Source organism: Triturus cristatus, chromosome 10 (genome assembly GCF_964204655.1).
Source record: "Triturus cristatus chromosome 10, aTriCri1.1, whole genome shotgun sequence".
Taxonomy (NCBI): Eukaryota; Metazoa; Chordata; class Amphibia; order Caudata; family Salamandridae; genus Triturus; species Triturus cristatus.
The window spans coordinates 123,817,381-123,842,431 of record NC_140593.1 but is presented as its reverse complement, the minus strand read 5'-3'; the positions used below and the strand labels follow the sequence as shown (position 1 = coordinate 123,842,431).

Sequence of the window (25,051 nt, the reverse complement as noted above, 5' to 3'; positions counted from 1 at the left end):
GGGCCCGGTGCTGGAGCTCCGTCCCAGGGTGCGGCTCCGTCCCGGGGTGAGGGAGCCCCCTGTCCCGCAAGCCAGCCGAGGGTCCGGGAGCTGGGGACAGGGTGTCCACCGGGGCCCGGGGAGTCTCTCCCCGACCTGGCTGGGGGTCCGGAAGCTGGGCCCGGTGCTGAAGCTCCGTCCCGGGGTTCGGGAGCCCCCTGTCCCGCAAGCCAGCCGAGGGTCCGGGAGCTGGGGACAGGGTGTCCACCGGGGCCCGGGGAGTCTCTCCCCGGCCTGGCTGGAGGTCCGGGAGCTGGGCCCGGTGCTGGAGCTCCGTCCCGGGTTGCGAGAGCCCCCTGTCCCGCAAGCCAGCCGAGGGTCCGGGAGCTGGGGACAGGGTGTCCACCTGGGCCCGGGGAGTCTCTCCCCGGCCTGGCTGGAGGTCCGGGAGCTGGGCCCGGTGCTGGAGCTCCGTCCCGGGGTGCGGGAGCCCCCTGTCCCGCAAGCCAGCCGAGGGTCCGGGCGCTGGGGACAGGGTGTCCACCAGGGCGTCTCTCCCCGGCCTGGCTGGAGGTCCGGGAGCTGGGCCCGGTGCTGGAGCTCCGTCCCGGTGTGCGGGAGCCCCCTGTCCCGCAAGCCAGCCGAGGGTCCGGGCGCTGGGGACAGGGTGTCTACCGGGGCCCGGGGAGTCTCTCCCCGGCCTGGCTGGAGGTCCGGAAGCTGGGCCCGGTGCTGGAGCTCCGTCCCGGGGTGCGGGAGCCCCCTGTCCCGCAAGCCAGCCGAGGGTCCGGGCGCTGGGGACAGGGTGTCCACCGGGGCGTCTCTCCCTGGCCTGGCTGGAGGTCCGGGAGCTGGGCCCGGTGCTGGAGCTCCGTCCCGGTGTGCGGGAGCCCCCTGTCCCGCAAGCCAGCCGAGGGTCCGGGCGCTGGGGACAGGGTGTCCACCGGGGCCCGGGGAGTCTCTCCCCGGCCTGGCTGGAGGTCCGGAAGCTGGGCCCGGTGCTGGAGCTCCGTCCCGGGGTGCGGGAGCCCCCTGTCCCGCAAGCCAGCCGAGGGTCCGGGCGCTGGGGACAGGGTGTCCACCAGGGCCCGGGGAGGCTCTCCCCGGCCTGGCTGGGGGTTCAGGAAGCTGGGCCCGGTGCTGGAGCTCCGTCCCGGGGTGCGGGAGCCCCCTGTCCCGCAAGCCAGCCGAGGGTCCGGGCGCTGGGGACGGGGGTCCACCGGGGCCCGGGGAGGCTCTCCCCGGGCCTTGCTAGGCTCCGTGTGCCCGGAGGAGGCTCCCCGGCCTGGCTGCTTTCAGAAGCAAGGACCGGGCCCGTGAGCCGGGGTGGCTTGCTTTTTTATTCTACGCTGGCGGAACTGAATTTTCCGCCCACCCCTACATACAATAAGAAACGTATTACAGATTTGTCCCAGTTAAATACCAGTCCTGAGGCACTTCTAGAAATGTCTAGAATTTCCAACAGTGGCTGGCCTGTTCACCGTGGATATCTTGCAAAGAGAAATACATCGACTGAGTTATAGGGATATATGGTCATGAATGTCATAGTTCCATTCTGGTTCCTGACCACACCATCGCAGCATATCTATGTCACCAGAGGTTAATGGGTCAAAGCGAATAAAAGAGGACATCCCTGTTATTCATCTTGTTCAAACTTAAACAGAAGGGACATTGCACCATTGACTCCCACTCTAGTTAGGGATTCACCATACAGAAGTTCAATATATGACATAAATCGATTACCTGAGTTCATTCTTTGCAGGATTGGGAAAAGGTCATTCCAGGCACAGAATCAAAGGCCTCCTTAAAAATCTGTTAATAGTTAAAGATGCTGGTTCTAGTAGTTTGTGTGTATTTACTCAGTTGAGGTTGTATCTGGCAGATCGGTGAGGCTCTTTGCAGGTTGTGTCTGGTAGATCGGTGAGGTATGAAGCTATTCTGATCAGGATATATTATTGTTGTAATTTTGGGAACCAGTCTGGTTGCTGGGCCTTATCAAGCATTTTGTCCTCCATGTGAATAAGTGAGATTGGCCTGTATGAATGGCATTTACTGAAGTCTTGCTCAAGGTCCGCTAGAAACTTGAGGTCCGCTAGAAGCACCTCTTCTCTTAATTGAGGTTTCAAACTTGGCCTGTATATGCAGGATGGTAAGGGATGCCAGTCACTGAAACACAGAACTTAATGCATTTACTTTCTCCTTTGATGGAATGGTGAAAGCATCAGTGGCAGCTGGCAGGGAACAGTGGTGGTTTGAAAAAAACAAACAAAAAAAACACTTATCTTTTCCTTTTCTTTTGACTATACTATATTTCTTAATATTTCTGACTTATGTATGTGGATGTGGTGTTTCTTTTAAATACATTACATAACTCATCATAAACAATTGTGATGAACTTTAAATACATGGATTTCCTCAGTCTAACTGTATGGATTTACAAACTGTGGACATGAATATTTGATAATGAAGAAACAGACAATACAATGACTTGTTATTCAAATGATTATAGGAAAAACACACGTGCTGTGGCTGCGAGGACAACTAAGTGGCTTAAATGTTCCGCCCTAAGGCATGAGAGAGCTGCAAGTCAAAATTTTGATTCCTGCCATCTCGTAGAGGTAGTAAATTAAGTATCCTTCAAAGGTTCATAGAAAGCTATGCTATTTACAGCATGAGCAAGGATTTATGAAGTATGATGGGTTGCAGGAAGTTGGAGGTGAGCACTCAAGTGGGTATGGAAAAAAAAAAAACTCACAGGTCCATTGGGTCATGGAAAAGGGAGACATATACTTTTTGTCTAATACGTTTGGAGATACTAGAAAGACCAAGGTAAACCGCGATTGGATCACAAGCCATGTGAGTTTGCATCACCATGTTAGGTTGTCACAGTCTACAAAGAGAAAATCTAATAGTGTCCTTTTTTTACCTCCTCTAATTGTACATCCTAATTATTACGGATGCTAGCAGCACTTATAATGCTCACTAAATCATTCATTCATTGATGCATGCCATCAACATCATTTATACAGTTCCATTTGCTTTCATACTATTGATGGATGAAGTTGCATGCAGCTTGAATTTTTTTTAACCAATACGCATTTCATCCTAGACATATGACCAATCAGGACTTCCTTAAGGTGAAAAAACAATATCAAATAAACAATTACAAATTGTTCACATAGCCAAAAAATATTGCAACATACACAATTATAATATGCGCAAAATCACCATGAGTAATACGCCCTTTTTACACTTAGTTTTCATTCATGACAATCACCTTCACACTTCAGTTAGTCTAGTAAGTCTTTCACATTTATTTCTGTCCCCCCAAAAATACTTTGTTTTAACCATTTACAAGAATTGTATATCAGTTACACTCCACAAAGATACGTTTTCTATCCCTTGAGAAATGTTACACAAAATGTATACACAAGCTACAAACTTATTTTTTATCCCTAAAAAGGTATGTGTACATAATAAAAAAATAGCTTCCAATATAGAAAGAAATAATCTCGATAAAGTATTGCTACTACATATGTACTTACCTTAACTATGTGTTACATTATTTCTCTCCAGTACTACGTTATGCAAACACTAAAATACGTGTGGGCACTGTGTAATCTCCAGATTCTTGTCACATATATAAAATAAACACAAATTAGATAGACCATGTGTACTATCAACGCCTGATCTCGACAAGACCAATCTTTACCGTTAGCCCAGCAATATCATTAAGCCAACTCCCTATGAAAAGAGTATCTCACAGATGTATCAGGGCGGTAACCCGTCCACCACTCAGTGGAATGAGGATTAGCCTTGGGAAAGTCCTGATTGGCCATATGCATATGATGAAACAAGTTTTGACTTAAAGATTTGTTCAAGCTATGTGTCATTTTTAAATTCATCGTTCCATCAGGCTGCATGAAGGAAAATGAAACCACATGAAGAAAAATGATAAAACTGTATAATCCTGCTCTTGTGAACCTCCGGGCACCATTTTGGCAATGGATTCCCCTATTTCAAGTAGCACCTGTGATACTGGAGCTGAAGTCTATGAAACCGTAGGTCTTTAGTTGCCTGTTGTGAAATTGTTTGATGGAGTGTCCATCTAAGGGTCAGGCGAGCACTGGAGTGCCGAAAAAACAATTAAATAAGATGCCTCCTGCTTGAAAAAGGTTAAACAAATTATGGCTTTGCCTAGAGGATGAAAATGTGATGAAAAGTTGAATGTCTGGTGTATGACTATACCCCTTAGATGTATTATAGTCTCTCATGCATTAGTAATAAGTGTTGCATCAAGTAAGCAGTGGAGGGAAAGAACTGTTCCAATTCGAATATAGTGAGATCGAAATGCTCCTGGGCATGACAAGCACTGGAATTGGAAGAAAGCCACAACTGAGATAACACAACTAAGCTGTGCAATCATGAGCAAGGGTATGACCCAAAGCCGTCTCTAAATATATGTTTTGCATTGGAAACACAAGGTCTACCAGCTAAAGTTGTCTGTAGCCGAGACCTAATAAACAACTAATGTTTAATGCACACTGTAACTGCGTGTTCAGCAGCTTGCCAAAATGTATATATATTTTGCTCAGGAATCCCTCACCTGGGGTCTTGGTGGCAGTAACAGACTTAATTACTTCCCTAATTTCTTCCTCAGTAAAAGGATTGCTTAATATCGCCTGTTCTTCAGGAGTCATTGCATCCATACGAGCTTACTTAAAAACGTTATTAGGCCCGGGCATTATTTTAATTACGGTGGTGTAATCGGAGTAATTTCCGTAATTCCGCATTGCTCTTTGACACGGAATTACCGATAATAAAGCCATTACGCCTGCTCGCATGATTAAGAGTAATTTGGTGGAAAACAATCGTACCACAAGAGCACATTTAGCAAGTGTGAGCAGGCGTTTGTGCTTCACTATTTGTGTTCTGCTGCATTTAGCTTTGTTTCTTAACATAAAATACATCCTTGCATCCATTTTGGACATGAGGATGCCTTATGCACTAAGATAATACCGCTAGATCCCGGGTGTGAGATGGGGGTAAATTCTACCAGAACAGCCCATTTAGCGCAACTTCTTAGTGCAAAATGCCTTCTCACACCTATTTTGGATGCAAGGGTGGGGGCATTTTGCAACAAGAAAATAGCGCTAAATACTGGTGGTAAGGTGGGTGAAAATCTACCCCAACAGCACATTTAGCGAGCGCGAGCAGCTGGTTGCAATTGCTATTTGTGTCCATTTTGGACACATAGGGATACTTTCGCTTTAAGAAATAGTGCTAAGCGCAGAATTACTTTTCTCATGTAAGTATGTGTAATCTCGCAGAATTTTTGGGTAATTCCGTGTCATTGCGCTACATTGAATTACACAAGTTACGTCCGCCCTTAAAAATGATCCATCTCATTAGCAAATGGTTAGAACTGTTCTCTATATAGGTCTTGGTGGAACTTTAAGAGGATCACTGCAAACTTTCTGGTACTACTTCCTGATTACCATTTGCTTGAGTTCTTACCTGTCTCATATTGTTAGTAAGCTGTTCTATTGTAACTTCCCAGACCAAGAATCTCCCTCATCGTTTTAAAAATACTTTTGGAAGACAGCCTGCTGGTTTACATTATTTTTTAAATCTAATTTTAAATACATTTTCTCTCTGGCTAATCTTTGTATATTTGATGGAAATTATTGCATGAGCCGAGAGAACCAGAGGAATAATCTTCGCCTGAGCATTTATGTAATGCACACGAGAGAAAGTACTTAATTTGGACATGATTTTTATATTATTTAATACAATAGGTGAAGCCCAAGACACTGACGTGCAATTCTTGCCAAATATCCACCAGACCTAGCCAGAGAAAAGGTTGTGTGTGGATTCCCTTTCAATCTCTTTAAAAGCAACATTAAAATCACCTCTTGAAAGCACCACTGATTGATAACTTGCTAATTCCGCCTGTAAGCGGGTCATCTACAGTAGGGCCATAGTCACAACCCACTGTCATTAGCTCCTGCTCCTTTTACAACGTTAACAGAATCAATGGGACAAATACACTCTCTACATTTTATTTGACCACAAAGGAATGACATTTAACTAAAATATTTCTGGGATTTCCAAGTTTCTTCATTTTGCCCCTGTTCTACAGAACCATTTTGTCTTCATATTATAGTCAATATCTTCCTTCAATCCGTTCTTAGAACAGCCTCTAGAAAGTAACCCTGGGCGTAGTTCGCGTAGTAGCGCTACGCGTAGTGCGCTGTTCGCGATGATTGCGCAGTGCCGGATGCTTGTCCGCACTGTGCAATCATTGAAAACGGCATCTTGCACAGTGCGAGCTGTCATTTTCTGCCGCTCGAGTAGATTTTTACTCGAGCGGCAGATTTCTCAACGCGGACTGGTAGTTTCTCGTCGCGAGCATACACAACCACTCGCAATGAGAAACCTGACCTCCCCGCGTTGAGAATCTCACTGGGAGGTTTATTTTCCACGCTCGCGATCGGCAACTTGATGTTGCTGATCGCGAACGAGGAAAAAGTCTCGCCAGGATGTCATTTTGCTCGCTCGCGGTCGACAAGTTGACGTTGAGGACCGCAAGCGAGCAAAAAATGCCAACTACGCTACGCGATTTTGCACTGTGCTACGTGCAATTCGCATAGCGTGAAGTAGCACAAACTACGCGAGCGTAGCGTAGTTGTCCGCCCAGGGTTACTAAGAAGCCCTCCTAGGCATGTTGTGATAACTTAGCGCCAATACAGCTTTTGAATGACTCCTACCTCGTGAAGAAACCACAATCTTATTTTATGGACGACATCAATGCGGAAACACAAGGTCAGATTCTTCCCATGAGATTACTAGGTCTACCAATAAAGGATTTCAACCCAGCCTGTGCGGGGCCTACAGACATCAGTGCCAGCAGGCTGTGCCACAACAAACAGGAATCATGGGCGCATCTGTTATGTAGCTGCCCTGCCCTAGATTATCAAAGGAGACTTTTGCTTAAACCGGTCTTCTTGGCTGAGGGGGCCCGCTACTGAAACCAGTCATCGTTTATTTGTTTTAATAATATGACCCCTCGGTGTTGGCGAGATGTGCTAAATTTGTGTAAATTTTAAGGCATCAGCTCGCTCAAGCAGAAGCTACAGAACCCTTTCGGAAACATGGACAGACTTTAATAACAGCACATGTTTTGCAAACCGGGACGGCTGCGAAACAGCCAGGGCATTTGCTAGGAGCAGCACAGCAATGGTTATGACTCCGAATAGCCCTGAGAGGTTTTAAAGTAATTCTAACTTTTTTATCTCAATAATGTAAAAATGTTTTTACTGCGTTGCATTCTGGTGACTTTGAACATTTTATGGTTATTTTCTATTAGTAATCTACACACTTTGATTGCCCCAGCCACACACTGATCCTTAGCCATTGCTAAGGTCCCTAACCAATGCACTTTATACTTACTTCTGTTTTTCTCTTTTTGCATACAGCACTTTGAACTATGACTGCCTTCTTCCCTTGGCTTTAATTCCCAAGAGGTGTCCTGCCGGTTGCATGTTGATCAATTTAGTCATTTTTTTCATTTTATTCATAAGCAAAGACCTTATTAACCATTGTAATTGTATTTTGCATTTTGAACTCCTGTCCGTCCTTTTTTATCATGGTTTGCTATTTGTAATGGCTTTTAGTAGCTAAACAAATAATATAGAATTGCACTTCTGCCAGATGTGTATGTTGTCTAGCCTGGACCAATTTTCAAGGACTTTGTACTTGCCCCTGTTCCTCTATGGTCATCTGGTGAATCTAGCCTTCAGTCATCACTTCATTAATAGTTGTTCATCATCCAATTATTTGTAATTCTTTCTGTGTTTCCTTAATTGACTGGCTGAGGCTATGTTTTAGCTTGTCTATTTTCTGCAGCACTTCCGACTTTACAGTTTGAAAGCATTTCAGCAGCTTCACCTCTGTGAGGCAGGTATTTATTCTGAATGCAATCATCATTTCACTATGTAGTGGTGGTGATGTGGATGAGGGAACACTGTCCACATTGTGTTGTGCATGAATGCCTCTGTCCCTACCATTCTGTTCCCTCATCAAATAATGGTGGTAGCCACCCTGCTACTGCAGCTTCCCAATAACTGTACCCTCTGCCACTGACCTACTGATAAGGACTTCAAATGTAGTCAATGGATAGCTGTCACAACTCAGCAGTCACAGTGTGCCTCCGGGTCCTGACTTTTCCTTGAAAATGCTTATTTAGGGATACCCATGAGTTGTTGACTTGCTGAGCGATTGGATACCTGTGATAGTCTGTTCCTGCCTTGTTACGTAGCACTTCACATGTAGCCTGGAGCTTCAAAGTGTGCTTCTTCAGCAGCAGGCTTGTTGTGACCGACAGCTCCCATCCTCGCCACGTGCCGACTTCTGATGTTGTGGGGCAATAGTTTTCCTCTATGGCAGTGATGTCGGTGGGAACAGCTCGTGTGAAAACTGCGTGGTCAAAAGCATGTCTGTAAAGGGCGCAGCTTGCCACATTTTAGGGGATTCCTCCAGCTCCCTGTAGCCCTGTCCCACTGCTTTGAGACCTGTGGCGGCCCACAAGATTTTCCTTGCCGGGTTCTTTTGTAGCAGGGTTGCAGGACATTACCCTATCATGTCCTTATCATGTTCCCCAGGAGCAGCAGCAAGGAAGGGGCGTGATGAGCCACACGTATAACCCAATTCAAGATGGCTGCCATTCCTCTCTCAATGTCCTCCATTTTCTTTATGAAGTGGGACTCCAGCTTTCTCACTGTAATTCCACTTCCTGTGTATATGAAGCTGATTCTGTTGTTGGATGCGACACATTCAAAGCCCATTTTTTTGTTTCGTTCATCAACACTTGTCATTTTTGTCCTTAGTTTTTCTTTAGATCTTGTTGAATTTTTCTGTACTTTTAAGGATCTTTTTCACTTTGTTTCAAGGTGGTTTGGTTCGTATTTTTTTTTTGGGCTTCGCCCTCAGTCAAATGCCAAAGAGGTTTTTGGCATTTGACTGAAACTTAATGCAGGGGGATACTGTGGCTACTTAGAGGAACCATTCTTTACTCGGGTACTAAAGAACGACTTCCACTGTGTCTGGACCTTGACAAGGCCATAAGGGGCAGCACAGTTCAGCCAGGTGAAATGCATATTATGGTCTTTTAATCTCATGAAGATCTACTTTTAAACCTCGGTATTAGGGATTTGTTGTGTCTGTGCTTAGGCATACACTGTCTGCTGCATCTGCCAAATAATCTTTCTCATACTCTAGTAATCATTCTGTTCTTCTTCCAATCTATCACTCTCAGTTTTGTGTGCGTGTAATTCTGTCCCTATGTCGCTGTGCATAACCTGACAGCACTGGGTAGCCTTCTTCAACGATTAACGCTTTTCAGGTGGCCCGATTTCTTCTACTCTTAGGCAGCATGTTGGGTCACAACCACCCCGTACCACTATCCAGTCCTCTCTCCCCCAGCTGTCACCGCTGAACCTCCGAATTCTGTGGGCCTCTGCACGTCGCTGAACCTAGGACTCTTAGCTCCTTCCTCAGCCTGCGTACACTGACCACAAGCAATACATTTGTGGTACTCAAGAAGACAGCTCGGCCTTTTATTTCTGCTTGTCAGCATCTCTGCTGTTAGGCATCCAACTGATTTGAAACGGGTTTCAGCTATTCACAATGAAATCTTCTTGTGGTTTAATTCTTTTTTAGGCAATAAAGGAGAATTGATTCCAAATAGAATACAAATGTATCATGAACCTTACAGTAAAACCAATCCATTTTCATTATAACCTGTCCATAAAAAAAACTCGGAAGTAATGTAACCTTGTGATCAATTATGACCTTCTATGCCTCAAAAGCTACTCTCCCCGTGTCACTAGATTGAAGGCGAGAAAAAGGGAGTTGAGTATTGTGGTTGCGTACTTGTAAAGGTGGATAATAGATGTTTAAAGTAGGTTTCCCTGACCAATCTGGTGTTCTACATCAAGAGGAACGAGCAATGACAGCTTCATCGTCTGGATTCCCAGATGCAAGTTGGTGCCCCAAGACCTTGGACTGAGTGAGAGATTCTGATGTCTCTTCTTTGTTTTTTGGGTTTTTTAAAAAGAATTTTTATTGTTTTCAGAACAGTTAAAACAAAAAGACACTGAAATAAATCTTGCGCACAGATCCTTTGACCAATTAGCACCCAATTGCACAATTCCACACCCAACCCCAGTTCCATTGTACTGATACAGACCGCAGCTCCCCACCGCCCCACAGGCCATCTCAACAATCCGAATCAGGGGAGTCCTCATCTGAAAACGATGGTGGGTCACATATCTTCCCCCGTATACTTGTTCCATGCCCCCCAAACCTTGTCCCACTTGCGAGGACATCCCCGCCTGATAAATACTGATCGCTCAGCGAACATGGCTACATCCATATCTCTCCTCCATACGGACAGCAACGGCACCCCCACTGCTCCCCATTTTTGGGCTATGTTCCTTTTGGCCGTCATTATCCCCAACGTTACCCAGCTCTGCGCCTGACGATTGAGATCATTGGGTTCCCACACATTTAACAGACATCGCCGAGGCTCCGGCACCAACGAAACCCCGCATGCCTGCGACATTGTACGCAGCACTCGCTTCCAGAAGTCTTGGATGACAGGACACTCCCAGATAGTGTGATAAAAGGTTCCTTCCTCCCCACAACCTCGCAAGCAGAAGGGGTGTAGCGCCCTGCCCATCTTATGTAGTAAGCTCCTGGTGTAGTACGAGCGATGCAAAATACGAAGCTGCACCAGCCGCAGCCTCGACGGTATTCCCGCCTCGCGCGGCGAGGCCAGCGCCTCGCGCCATTCCGGGTCATCAAAGTCACCGACCTCGTCGGCCCACCTCTCCCGCAAGGGCCCCATAAGGTCCGGTCGATTGTTGATAAGTTTGCGGTATGTGAAGGACGTAGCCTTCTTTGGCATGTATTCCGTCAACAGCCTGTCCTCCAACGGGGATGCCTCCGGAACCTGCGCACCAGGAGCCAGCTGTGCAACCAGGGCATGTTTCATCTGGAGGTATCTGAACCATTCCGACGGAGCCAGCTCATATTGCTGTTGCAGGCGCGCAAACTGGACGACCGCCCCCTTTTGCCACACATCACCTATTACCGAAATTCCGATGTTGTCCCAAGCGTCGAAGCCCTTGCTATCCCTCAATCGTCCCAGTTGCTTGGCATCCCAAAGAGGTGTAAGTTGAGTCAAGACCCCCCGCCATCCCAACCGGGCCTGCGCCGCATGCCAGATAGACACAGTCTGTCTCAGAGGGCCGATCAACTTCGAGGCTAGTCTAGTATCATACAAAGGGGACAGCATACCCCTCTCGCCCAGCACATCCCTGTCCGCCTTAAATGCAGGGTCAGACTGTGGCGCGTGGAGCCACTGGTTAATCACCTTCAGCTGTGCCGCCCAATAGTAGAGCTGGATATCCGGGAGCGCAATTCCCCCATCGTACCACCCGCAGACTAATTTAGATTGTGCAATTCGCGCCGGCTTGTTGCCCCAGAGTAGGCTGGAAACCTGCGCTGCTATCGCGCGGAAATAGGTCGGAGGCACCGGGTACGGGGTATTCTCCAGCACATTTAAAAACCGCGGCAGAGCCATCATTTTGAAGAGCGCCGCTCTCCCCACCAGGGTCAGAGGCAGCGCTCCCAGTGCTGCACGTCACGCTTGAGGCGGTCCACTTGAGGGCCTAGATTGCGCCTGAAAAACTCCATCTGGTCCATCGTAATGTGCACCCCCAGGTACTTGAACGACCCCTCCGCCACATGAAGCGGACACCCCGCCGGCAGCCGCGGAGGGGGGCCCCGCAGCACGAGGAGGACCGACTTCGACCAATTGATCGTATAGCCCGACGCTCTGCCAAAGATTTCGCAGATGTTAAGTAGCGTCAATATGGAACGCCTAGGGGAGGACAAATACAGCAGCACGTCATCCGCGTATAGGGAGACACGGTCCTCCCAGTCGGCAGACCACCGAAGGCCCCGCATCATGGGCTCCCACCGTATCCAGGCCGCGAGCGGCTCGAGCACTAGGGCGAAGAGCAGCAGGGACAAAGGACAGCCCTGACGCGTGCCACGCTCCAGGGGGAAGTCCTCCGACATATGCCCGTTGGCCGCGACATGGGCCAGTGGTTTAGTGTACAGGAGTCGGACCCAAGCACAGAATTTAGGCCCGAACCCCAGATGCAACAACACCGCAAAGAGAAAGGGCCACTCTACCATGTCGAACGCCATACGTGCGTCAAGGGAAAGAATCACTGCCGGTTCCTGCAAACGTTCCACTCGGGCCAGCACTCCATGCAGTCGCCTCAAGTTGTGCGACGTACCTCTGCCGGGCATAAAGCCCGACTGATCCGGGTGCACAATGTCAGATAAATGAGGCGTTAGCCTGATGGCCAACAATTTCGCGAGGATCTTGGCCTCCGCGTTGATCAGCGAGATGGGACGGTAAGAGGTACATTGGTCTGCCGGTTTACCCGGCTTCGGAATTACCACGATGGTAGCCGCTCGTTGATCCACGGGGAGCTCTCCCGTCTCCAGGCTATATGTAAACATATTTAGTAAGTGCGGGGCCAGTGTCTCGGAGAGCCTCTGATAGAGCTCAATCGGGATGCCGTTTGGGCCCAGAGCTTTACCGGGCTTTAACGCGCCGATAGCCGCCTGGAGCTCCTCCACCGTGAGCTCGGCCTCAAGGGTCTCCCGAGCCTCAGGGGAAAGTTTGGGCATCTGCAGGTCTCGGATGTACGTCAGTGCCAACTCCACCGTCATGGAGGAAGCGGAGGAATAGACCCCTCGAAAATGCTCTGCTAGGGTGTGCACTATTACTCGTGGGTCGGTCGTCGTCAACCCCTCGACATCGCTAAGCTGCGCAATCCACCTGCCACCTCTGTCACGTCTGTCCAGCCACGCCAGCAGCCTACGCGTTTTGTCGCCCACATCGTAAAGTGTGTGCCGTGGGGCCTCTAGGCGCTGTCTGACACTCTCTGCGAGGTGCTCCTTATATTTCACCTGTATCACATGCAGGTCGTGTGAGGCCGCGGGGGAGGGAGCATGGGCCTGGCGAGCCTCCGCCGCCCGGAGCTCGAGCTCAAGCGACTGCAACTCAGCTAGCTGTGCACGCGTATACTCCGAAACGGCGGCCATCGCCTGGCCCCGTACTACCGTTTTATATGCCTCCCAGAGAACCGCAGGGGAGTCGACCGAAGCGGCGTTTTCCTGGAAGTAATATTTCGCCGCTTGCGCTATAGATTTACTAATCTTTGGTAGCCGTATGTAGCCAGGGCGGATCGGATAAATGCGGCGACGCATCAGATGATAACTAGTGTAATGCAAGAGTATCGGGGAATGATCAGAGATACCTCTGGGTCTGATGTCTATACTTTCGATATTTTGGAGGCAACCGGGGGAGCCCAGAAAGTAATCAATGCGGGTTAGACTATTGTGCACCCCGGAGTGATATGTGTAGTGCCGGGCCGTCGGGTGATGCAACCGCCATAGATCTGTGAACTCGATCGCCTCTGTGAAACTCGCCAGGCGCGACACCTCCCCCGCCCTTCGCTCGGGGCGGACACCGGTCAGTGAGGTCGTTCATAACAGGATTGAAGTCGCCACCCAGTAACACCTCCCCCTCCGGTAGTGTAAGCAGAAATTCACTGAGCGCCGGGAACGCCGCAGCATGCAGCCTGGGTGGGATATAGACCAACACTATGTTGAGGGCCCGCCCCTCCCATTGAGTGTGCACACTGAGCACAATCAAGTGGGACTGCTGGCGCAGCAGTATGCCAACCCCCCGGGACCCAGAGGTGAATTCAGAGTGCGCCACCATCTTATACCCCCATCTGTCTAACGCCTTAGTAGTGGTGCCGGTGAGGTGAGTCTCCTGGAGCAAGACCACCACCGGGGTGCACCTCTTAATACTTTGTAGGACCAGGCCCGCTTAATTTTATCCCCCAATCCCCGCACATTCCACGTGAGTAAAGAGAGGGGTTGCCCCGGGGTCAAAGTGGTTTCAGGTGGTGGGTCTTCCAGCAAGCCAGACATTATGGCGGGTAAGGCAGAAGGCCGCAGGCAGTGCGGCACAACCGGCGCAGGACCTGTGTAGTGCAATGAGGGCGCTCATTGTATGATGCCGGTGTCAGTGTCATCAGGAACTCAAATAAAGCAATCAAACAGTAAAACATTCCCCAACCCCCAACCCCCCTCCCTGCCATACGGACCTAAAACTGCCCGCCACCCCAACTCAGCAGAGTGCTCATACCCCTTAACCCCAAACAGTACTTGCGTGCCAAGGAGCGGGAAGTCCAAAGAAGACCACGACATCCCCTGCCCCAAGGTCCCATAGATCGTTCGACAAAGTCACATGAAGCGGGCCACTCCGGCGGTAAGAGGTCTACAAGTTCACCGGCTATCAGCGTGTCCAATGAAGCGTCGTAGAGATTCTCATCCAGCGGATTCCTCCTCAGGGTCCTCCGTCCGTCGGTCTCGACCACCCGGGTCCCCCGATCCCGCCGACTGTCGTCCCTTCTGGTCCATGCGCCCAGTACCTGGAACCCGTTGCCAGCCCTCGAGCCAGTCATGAGCCTCCTCTGGTGTGTCGAAGAACCTCGTTTTCCCATCTGCCACCACTCTCAACCACGCCGGGAAGAGCATGTCATAGGGAAGCTCTCGGGCCCTGAGCTTCTTTTTGACGTCCAGGAAGTTCCTCCGCTGCGCCACCACCGCCACCGTGTAGTCCGGAAAGAAGGAGACTATGGAGTTCTGGAGGCGGAGGGGCGGTGCCACCCGCGCCGCCTGGAGAATGATGTCCCTATCTCGGAAGTTGAACATGCGAGCTAGGACCGGTCGAGGGGGCGCACCAATCTTCGGTCGGCCACCAGGCACCCTGTGGGTGCGCTCCACTGAGAAGAAGGCCAAGAGGCCCCTGGGCTGCAGCTTGGACTTTATCAGGTCCTCAAGATATAGGTCCATGGCCGGATGCCCCTCGCTTTCGGGAATCCCCGTGATGCGCACATTATTGCGACGGGAGTGGCCCTCCTGGTCGTCCAGCCTGGCCACCATGTGTTTGTTCTCCGCTTCCAGCTGGGACACCTTTTGCAGGAGTCTTTGGTTAAGGTAGCCGTTACCTGCTCCACATCCGTGACCCTGGCCGACATTTTCTGGAAGTCCGCACAGAGAAGGGACACATCCGAGGAGATCGTCCCAACGGTGGACTGTACCTGCGTCAGGGCAGCCATGATGTCCTCCAGCATTACTTTTGGCGTCGCCGGCTCTGCCGCCATCTTCTCGGCGCGTCCGCCTCGGTCCTGCGCGGGGTTAGAATCTTTGTTGTAGGCAAATTTGTCCAGTTTGCCCTGCTGACTCGCCCGGGACCCCCTCCCACTCATGACCGCTTCGGGAGACTCCACCGCAGGTATCCCCCCACAGTCACCGGGCAATTGGCGGGGCGGGGAACCCCGACCGGGCACCGCAAGCCAAGGTCCGCACAGGAGCTGGGCACCTCAACGGGTCACACCTTCAGGCGCAGTGCAGGTAGGCGGGCGTAGCAATCCCAGTAGTCCGGGGTCCAGCACCGATCACCCCCGCAGCCCGCAGCTCACCGCGCCAAACCCAGCCGGAGGGAGGAGGAGGGAGCCCCGGGCCCCCAATGCCGATGTCTTCTGGCACCACCAAGCTCTCCTCAGTCGTCCCACTATGGGACCGGGGCAGCACCGGCCACCAGGCCCGATCACGGGTCCCCCGCGAGGTCGTCCTCCCCTGGGCCGTTCAGGCCCCGCCTCCTCTTGGCTCCGTCGAGGCCCCAGGCAGCAGTCGAGGATGCAAGCGGGGCGCGATCCGCGCTCACCTCCGCTGGGCCCACCACACTCTGCAACCTCCTCCAGGAGGCCCGCCGAGTCAGGCCGGACCTCCGCTCGCGGCACCCGGGACACCTCCGCCACTCGAGGTCCCGGCTTCAAACGCCGGCACAGGCCGCAGCTCCCCTGGCCGCGCCGAAGACGTTCTGGGCCGTGCAGAGAGCCGGGGATGGAAGCAGGCGGGGTCGCTTCATCTCCGTTCCTCGTTCCGGGACCTTGGGGGAACAATTGTGCACGGATAGCTTGACGGATGTCGGGGGAGTCGGCCTCACCCTCGGAGCTCGATTAGGCTGCGGCCATCTTGCTTGGCTGCTAGCCACGCCCCTCTTCTCTTCTTTGTTTTTTGATAATGCTGTGCAAGTAAGACCTTGCTGATTCATCGCGTATAAATACATATAATTTCTCCTCGTACACAACCCTCAACTAGGCTGACCATTCCTATGACTTCAAACTTCTGCAGCTCTTTTTAATGTCCAACATGCTACATTTCCTCTGAAGCGTTGCTAGGTATAGGTCAGGAAATAGAAAAATCCTTCTTCCCTCAAATGAAAAATATTTAGATCGTATCACTTCCTGAAGCACCTTTTCTCTGTCGCTGGAGTTCTGATTGGAAAATGTCACAGAGCCTCTGACCCTTTCCTTTCCTGCCAGAGTCTTATTGGGAAACCTAAAGACTTTACTAATCGGAATACCTAGCCCCGCCTACCTAATCCTTCATCAGAGTTTTTAACACCAAATACCATTTCCTGGCTGTTTCCACCTCCGTACCAGGGGCAGACCCACTAACCGAATGTGTGAGCCTTGATGTGCATTGTCTAGTATTTCTAGTTATTTCCATATAGATCATTCTGTGAACCCCCTCCTCATCACACCTCTGACACTGGCACTCTATTTTTCCTAAGTACTAGCCACCACCACTCCCAACCATGCCCCCACATCCGTACACGCATCGCCATGATCTAACTGAGTTACACACGTTCTCATTATCTCCAATTCCTTGTCCCCATCCTCTGCTCAGCCCCTACTCCCCCTTACCCAACCCCCTCCCGGAGATCCATCCATGTCCCCACAACCTACCATGGCCTCATTTACCAGTCCCTTGGAAAGTCATGGTCCTAACTCCTTCCGCATTAAGTTACCGTCAAACCTTTCCAAGTATGCTGCTAAATTCTACAAACACAAGCTCCTCAAAAAATGCCCAGAAACACTACTAACAGACACATATCACAGTACAACACATGGTGGCCTCATACCAGACCTCATTTCCTGCTCCAAAACACCTACCAAATGGAGAACCAACTTCATACAGAACCTACATGTAACCAATGTCTTCAACATCCCATATGGATCCCAACTATCTATTGCCACCTCTCAAACGTTTGTGGCTCAACTGTTCATAACCATCTACAAAAATGGAAATATCCTCACCCAAGCCACTGAACACAACCTTTCCATCTTTGACAGTCTCTTCCCCTCCCTCCTCAACGTCCTGTTACCTAACCCTAAACCCACCATCCTCCCCACCAGCCCTGAACTTGCCCTTCCCCACGGAGCCACACCAGCTTCCCTCCACCCAACTCCCGCCAATCCCTATCTCACCCTCCACTCACCCCCTACACCGAACACCCACACCCCCACTAATCCCTCTAAATATTGCAGCTCCACTCACGATCCACCTCCCCCCCACTAATCCCCACAACTTTTACACTAATGACCCACTCACCATCCACACAGGTTCCTTTAGCCCACAACATCAGACTAGTCCCGATCCCTACCCCCACTCCAGCCTAGGATGGCCTCCAGTCCCCCCGCCATCTCACCCTGATCTAAACACAGCTCAAACGATCACTGTAATCTCCCGCTTGGAACTTAAAATGAACACCATACTAAACAAAATCACTCAATTACGTAAGAACCTCACGTCCGACCCCAGCTCACCTCCTGATTTGTTTACCCTAACCCCACCATCGGCCTCTTTCCACTCTTCTCCCTGGCAGACCATTTCTCTCAAACAACATAATCTCAAATCTAGACGTGCTACACCTGAATTGGCCCATACTGAAGTGGAAGCCTATGCCATTGCCACCGACAAAGCATCTGCCACCAAAATCCCAGTTATCCTCAGCACAAACAGGCTCCCTATCACCAATCGCCCGCTTAGACCACCAGCCCAACTCACCTCCATCCAACTCACACAACCTGAAATTAAAGCAGCAGCCATATTAAACTGCATGCTCCTAAACTGTCGGTCAGCATCGAAGCACACCACTGAAAGTATAGAAACCATCCTACTTCTTAAAATCAACCTATGTTTTCTGACGGAAACGTAGCAAAACTATTATTCATCAACCATCTTGGATCTCCTCAACTAAGCTGGTTTCTCATTCATCCGTGGTGACCGCAAAGATCGCTCCGGTGGTGGTTCAGTGAGCATACACAAAAGCAACCTCTACCTTACACCTTTCCACACAAATGAATACTTAGCCTTTGAATATTTAGGAGTTGCCCTAACCCAGTGAAACTCCACACCATCTATCATCCTACAGGTGATAAGTGTTGATTCCTAGAAGAATTAGCAGACCTCATAACTCTAAACTCCTTGAAAGACTCCACAGACATCTTCCTGGGAGACCTAAACTTGCACCTAAATGATCCCAATGACACTAAAGCGGCTTTTGACACCGTCAACCACAACAATCTTCTCAACACCCTCGCACAATGGGCAGGAATCAGCAGCACCCTCCTACAATAGTTCTCATCATACCTGAACGATAGATTGAACCTAATAAAAATAAACAAATCCACATCGACAGTAACATCAGTAACCAAAGGAGGCCCCTATTGTTAAATCCTATCCCCTACCCTCTTCAACGTCTACATGGAATGCACAGATCCTGAAACAAGCCAGATTTGCCTCCCATCTCTATGCAGATGACACCCTAATGTATTTCAAAATCGCTTCACTCAAAGACATCCTACATCTCAACAACACTCTCTCCCTGATACTCACCTGACTCAACAACAACCACCTAAAAGTAAACCCCAACAAAACAAAACTTCTCCTCTTCCAGCCTAAAAACAATCCCCAGCCCTTCCACCACTGGCATGACAGACTAACAGCACTAAACTGCAAACTTTCGACATCGAACTCCGTCAAATCACTTGGAATTACACTAGACATAAGCCTGAATATGAAAGAACATCACTACACCGCTGCAAAAAGTGCCTTCTTTACCCTAAAACACATCAAAGAAATCAAACCTTTTATCCCCTCTGATGACTTGAAGACTGTAATCCAATCCCTTGTCCTATCCAAGCTGGACAACGGCAACGCAACAATCACTGCATTCCAAAAACCTAGCTTCTGCCAATGAAGTCCACACTCAGCGCAGCAGCCAGACTGATCTACCACATTACTCCCACCCTCCAGAAACTCAACTAACTACCAGTGAAAGTGAGAATATATTCAAAACAGCCGGATTACACAGAAAATTCTATAATCTGGTAATCCCACCTACCTCGCTAACAAACTCACTCCTCATCCCTCCCAAATTCAAGAAAACCAAGTCCCTCACTCGATCCTTCTCTGGTAATGCCCTAAGAGTTTGGAGTGCCCGTCCTAAAGAACTGTGTTACAACCAATCCTACCTTCACTTCAAGAAAAGCTTTAAACTGTCTCTCTTCAATACATTCCTAAATGAATCCACTTAAACTACCCTGTCTGACCTTCAAAGTACCCTGTTTAACAAACTCACTGATCACTCTGAACTCTATCTCAACCCCTCCTCTGGATACCCCACCACCGCCATATAGTGTACTAATATTTTCTCTCCTCCTTTTTCCTTACCCTGTAAACAAGCCCTGTTTTCATACTTCCAGGCCTATTTTGTTTGACTTGTATTCAACCTTTATGTAATTCTTGTAAAACGCTCTAATGCCCTTGGGTCTAGTTTGTGCTATAAAAAACTCAAAAAATAAATAAATACATATTGGGTTCTTCATTGCTAAAGTATATAAAGCTCCAGTGTCATACAAGCATCTACATAACCCCAATCTGTACAGCCCTACTGCCATCATGCCAATATTCCGAAAGCATGTTAGGAGCAGCCCCCTCCCCAAACTCCACTCCTATCTCCCGATGTGCAGATACCAGCCTCCACTGCGTAACGTCAAGACATGCTTGACAGACGGCACGCCTGGAACGTACCCGAAGGGTTCTCACACACTCCTACAACCGAGGTCTCCCCCCCCACATAATCAACAGCACAGACCAACCAAATTATAGCCAGTCACATCACAAGTTGACACAACTGTACACCTCGTCCGCTTTGCGTGTCCCCCCCACCCAATTTCCCCCTCCCACAATTCACAGTTCTGTTCTCCCCCTCGCAGTTCCGATACCGACCTAATCTGACAGAGAAGATGTTCAGGTATCCTAATTGGGACAACATACAAGGATGGAGGAGAGGGCGACATACCAACTTCCGCCCCCCCGAGTTACTCACCTAATCAGACACAGCAGACCATACCAATATAAGGCGACACTAGCCATGAGATGACACCTGAACTACTGTAAAATAATCTACCTAATGGGCTAGATATATGATGACATCGTGAACCTTGTAACTGTTCATGATATTCAAATACTCGCAAATGTTTGTTAAAATGCATTATTGCTGAAGTCTCAAACAGTAACCTGTACTGTAAAACCCCAATACAAAATTTTTAAACAAGCATGTTAGGAGCTTTGCCTTCATTCATGTGTTAACAATATTTCCTTTAGTATTTAAAAGAAAGTTAATTCCCACATCCCCCAAGCGTTAAAGGAGTCATTGCCATGATTTTCAATGTAAATAAAGTGCCATTGCCATCTTGTCAGTGTGCCACCAGTACGTAATGCACGTTTGATATCATCCTCGTGTGCCTAGAATTTCAGTGAACCATACCAGTATCAACATTTCCCCAGTATATAAATCATACAATACTAATCTGTTTGTAATTCTATACAATTAAGGTTCCATTGCACTCTGTGCATGTAGAACACTTTCTGTACCAAGTTCAGAAATCCATTAAGTATGGTGCCTTTGTGATTATCAATAGCAACTTTCATGTTGCAATACATATTTCAGCACTGCAATGTCAGTATCCACAATGCTGTTCTGCAAATTCCCCTTATGCTTCAAAAGCAGAAGTCTGTTGTAATTTTCTTATATAAAGAACCCCCTCAAGTATGTTGTAAAGATACTGTCTTACAGAAGTACCTTTGTCCTATTAAATATCAATAATCTGCCCCTAATGTTCTTTATTGTGTGTATCATACTATTTTTTTAAGTCTTTCTTATTAGCACAATTAATGTTGCACGATAACAGAGGACAAAGGCAGCAGAAGTAGCTATATTACTGAATACATTGACATTGGAAACAAGCTGTGCTTAAGATCAGTATGCTAATTTAAACATAACAATAACTCCCACTGTCCCACCTCTTTCCGGCAGCCGGTCAGTAAAACAAATAAATCCCAAAATACCTAAGAATATTCTGGAATACTCTCATACTGTTCTGAAATCATTTATATCTTGAACCATCATTTAATAGTTAAATCGTTATAACACGTACAGTCAATAAACCCCTGTCCAAACAAAAATATCAAGCTTTATGCTATCAACAGAAACCTAATTTGTGAATCAGCAGGAATCGAAATCTAAGAAGGACGATCGTCATCTTTACTCGGGGATTTTAACTCCTCACAAGGATATCCAATGTCTGTGAGATACATTGTTTCCGTACACCGAGCTGCACCACGCTATGCATGTGCGCACTCTTTGACCAAAGCCACAGCAGCAGAACTTATTCCATCTCTCCACTGAAGGGGGAAATTGACTTTTCCAATCAATAGTTATATTTTGTCTGGTCAGAAGCAATGCACGGTCTGTACATTCTTTGAAGCTTTCTCAGCTTCAGACAAGGGGAGAGGCCCAGTTTAGTGGTCTCTAAAGAGTAGCACATCTCTCGTCTGATTGTGCTAGAAACTGTTTCTAACACTTGTGTCCAGTATGCAGAAAGAGAATTTGCAGGACTATAACATGTATGAAAGATCAGCCTCTAGAGCATAGAGATGAGGACACCTTGAATCAAGACCAGCGTATATTCTGCTAATATACTTAGGTGTCAAATATACCCTATTTAGTATATTAAATTGAATATATTTAAACCATGCGATGCAGGATCACTTTTACAGATATTTCAATATCTTCTTCCACTATAACTCATGCCAGCGTTTTACGAGATCAGTCTCCCAAGAGATGTGCAGGGTAGACCGTTATAGATCTAGTGTTGTACATAAGCTTTATGTAACCAACAAATCCATTTATTTCTAACTCCCATAATGTACAACACTTGAAGCACTTCATTTGTGGAGGGTTCAGAGGATTGAATGTGGAATAACTCCTGTAGTATGCTTTTAATGTGCCTGTATTTAAGGAATTGTCCTGGTCAGATGTGATACCCAGACATTAAAGTCAGAAAATCAATTGTTTCAGTTTTACTGAATAAATCACCAAGCCTGAGTCCTAGTTCGGACCATGAATAGATCTGATGTGTAGGTAATTTATTAGACAGGCAGTCTAAAAAAAAAAGGGAGGCATCGCCTGCATCTACCGCTCTAACCTCCTTGTTACCGAACTTCTGGCAGATCCCACAGATTCCTGCGAATAGCTTGCACTTTCTATATGCAGCAACACCGCCCAAATATGAAGACTGCACATTTTTTACCACCCCCCAGGCAGGATTGACACCTTCACTGACCACCTCATGGAAATCATCACAGCCAAGGTTTCCCCCAACTCTAAAGACATTTTTTTGGGTGACTTTAACCTGCACTGGAATGACCCCAAGGACCCTCAGGTCAAGGCCATCAGAGATTTCCTGCCCGACCAAGCCCTTACCCAAGCCAGCACACTCCAAACTCACTCGAAAGGCGCCACTCTTGACTGGATCATCACTAAGGATTCAGCGGTCAAGCTTATCTCTATAGACCCATGCGATTGGTCTGACCACCACGCCATCACCTTCCTTCTGGATGGCACCAACTAGACCTGGGCTCCACAACCTGGGATTCCCAAATGTTGGATTAGACACACCAAGAACCTTGATCTCAGGAAACTGGCCGCTCATTGTGAGACTGACCCATCCTTCCTCCCCCCTCATATCACTATGGCCAGCAACCTCACTGAATACTATTCCATGACCATATCCAACATTCTTGATGACCTTGCTCCGCTAAAACTGAAAAGTACCAAAATCAAAGACAGGAACCCCTGGTTCAACGGATCCCTCAACAATGAGAGGAGATCCCTCCAGCAGACAGAACAAAACTGGAGCAGCAGCCCATCTAAAACTTCCCCGCCAGTCCAGAAATCCAGAAATGCCTACAATAGGAAAATCCTCAACTCAAAAAAATAATTCTTCAGAACAAAACTGGGGAACTCCAAGAACAGACCGCGCAAACTATTCGAATTGGTCAAACGCTAATCTAACAAACTGGCAAAAACCTCCAAAGAAACCCCCAATCTCTAATATCTTGCGAGGAATTTTCCTCCTTCTTCTCAGACAAAATCACTGCCCTAGGAAACAAACTTAGATCCACCAATTACTCCCAAACCCCTCCGGCTCTGCCTCTTCTCTCCGTGCTGCCCCCCCCCCCCTCCCCTCCCCCCCAGACATCACCCAAAAGCCAAGTGCACTGGTCCAACTTCAAAGTTTATGACGAACATTCCGTCTCGAAAATTCTATCCTCCCTAAACCAGAACAACCCCTTTAATGACCCTCTAACTGCTTAGCTGCCACCTCTCGGGCTATTATCCCTTCTTGGACTGCAATAATAAACGCCTCCCTCCTACAGGAATCGATACCTGACTCTCTTAAGCCGGCCAAGTCATCCCCATCTTGAAAAAGCCTACGCTGGATCCTGCTTCACCTGACAACTATAGACCTATATCGAACAACCCACTCCTAGCTAAAGTTCTGGAGAAATGTGTGCAACAGCAGTTGAGCCAACACATCACCAACTTCCACCTACTAGATGACTTCCAATCCGGGTTCAGACCTGGTCACAGCACTGAAACCACCCTCCTCCACATTGTGGATGATGCCCTCTAAGCCCTTGACCAAGGCAAAACCAGTCTCCTAATCTTCCTAGATCTATCCTCGGCTTTTGATACGGTCAACCACGAAGAACTCCTTGAACGCCTCAAAATCAGGATGGGAGTGGATGGCCCCGTTCTTGAATGGTTTAGGTCCTTCCTCCAGAATCGTTCACAGAGATTCGTAATCAACGGTAACTTATCCGCTCCCTCTCCGATCACGGTTGGATCAACCCTGTCCCCCACCCTCTTCAATCTCTACCTTGAATAGCTCGCAAAAGTGCTACGCACCCCCAATATCTTCTACCACATGTATGCCAATGACACCCAGATCTACATTAAAATCTCTTCTCCTGAGGACATTCTTTCCCTGAATGAGGCCTTGAAGTTGACTGTCCATTGGCTCACCTCCAACCAGCTCAAACTTATTTTTATTTATTTTTATTAATTTATTTCAATTTCAGATTCAAAAAGAACACATACAGATGGTTATGCTGTAGCAATTGATGACACATTAACAGTTCGTACACTCAGGGTGGCAGGAGATATCGACAATGATTTAGATGACAATCGTAGACAGACAAGTAGTTGATAGTAATCAATCAGGTATACAATGTGGCAGTAGAGGATTACAGTACATTAATGACATGAGCAATCAGACATCAGTTATCATCAACAGGTATGCAGTGAGCGGGCCCCAAATATCACGAGGTTTGGAAGTACTAGGCAATTCCTCGGCATAACATGTGAATTGATCCCGACAATATACCAGGTCTTGTATCCAGTTTGTAGTTGTTGGTGCTGGTCTACCACCCCAGCACATGGAAACTCTACGTTGGGCTATCAGTTGTGCCACTACCACTAATTTCCTATGAGAGGCTTTAATATCATTAACTTTGCCCAGTAAACAAACTTGTGGCGTACATGATATAGGGAAACCCACCATTTTTTTTTTTGCAGAGTTTTATATAGCTCGAACTTGACCCGAATCCAATCAGGTATCAGTGCGCTTTATATAGCACCAGTTATGTTACA

General features: G+C 48.2%; 1 protein-coding gene across 4 annotated transcripts in view; it reads left to right on the top strand.

Moving 5' to 3' along the window:
- TCAIM (T cell activation inhibitor, mitochondrial) overlaps positions 1–25,051 on the top strand; it is a 448,473-nt gene that overhangs the window by 395,848 nt on the left and 27,574 nt on the right. The window lies entirely within an intron of this gene.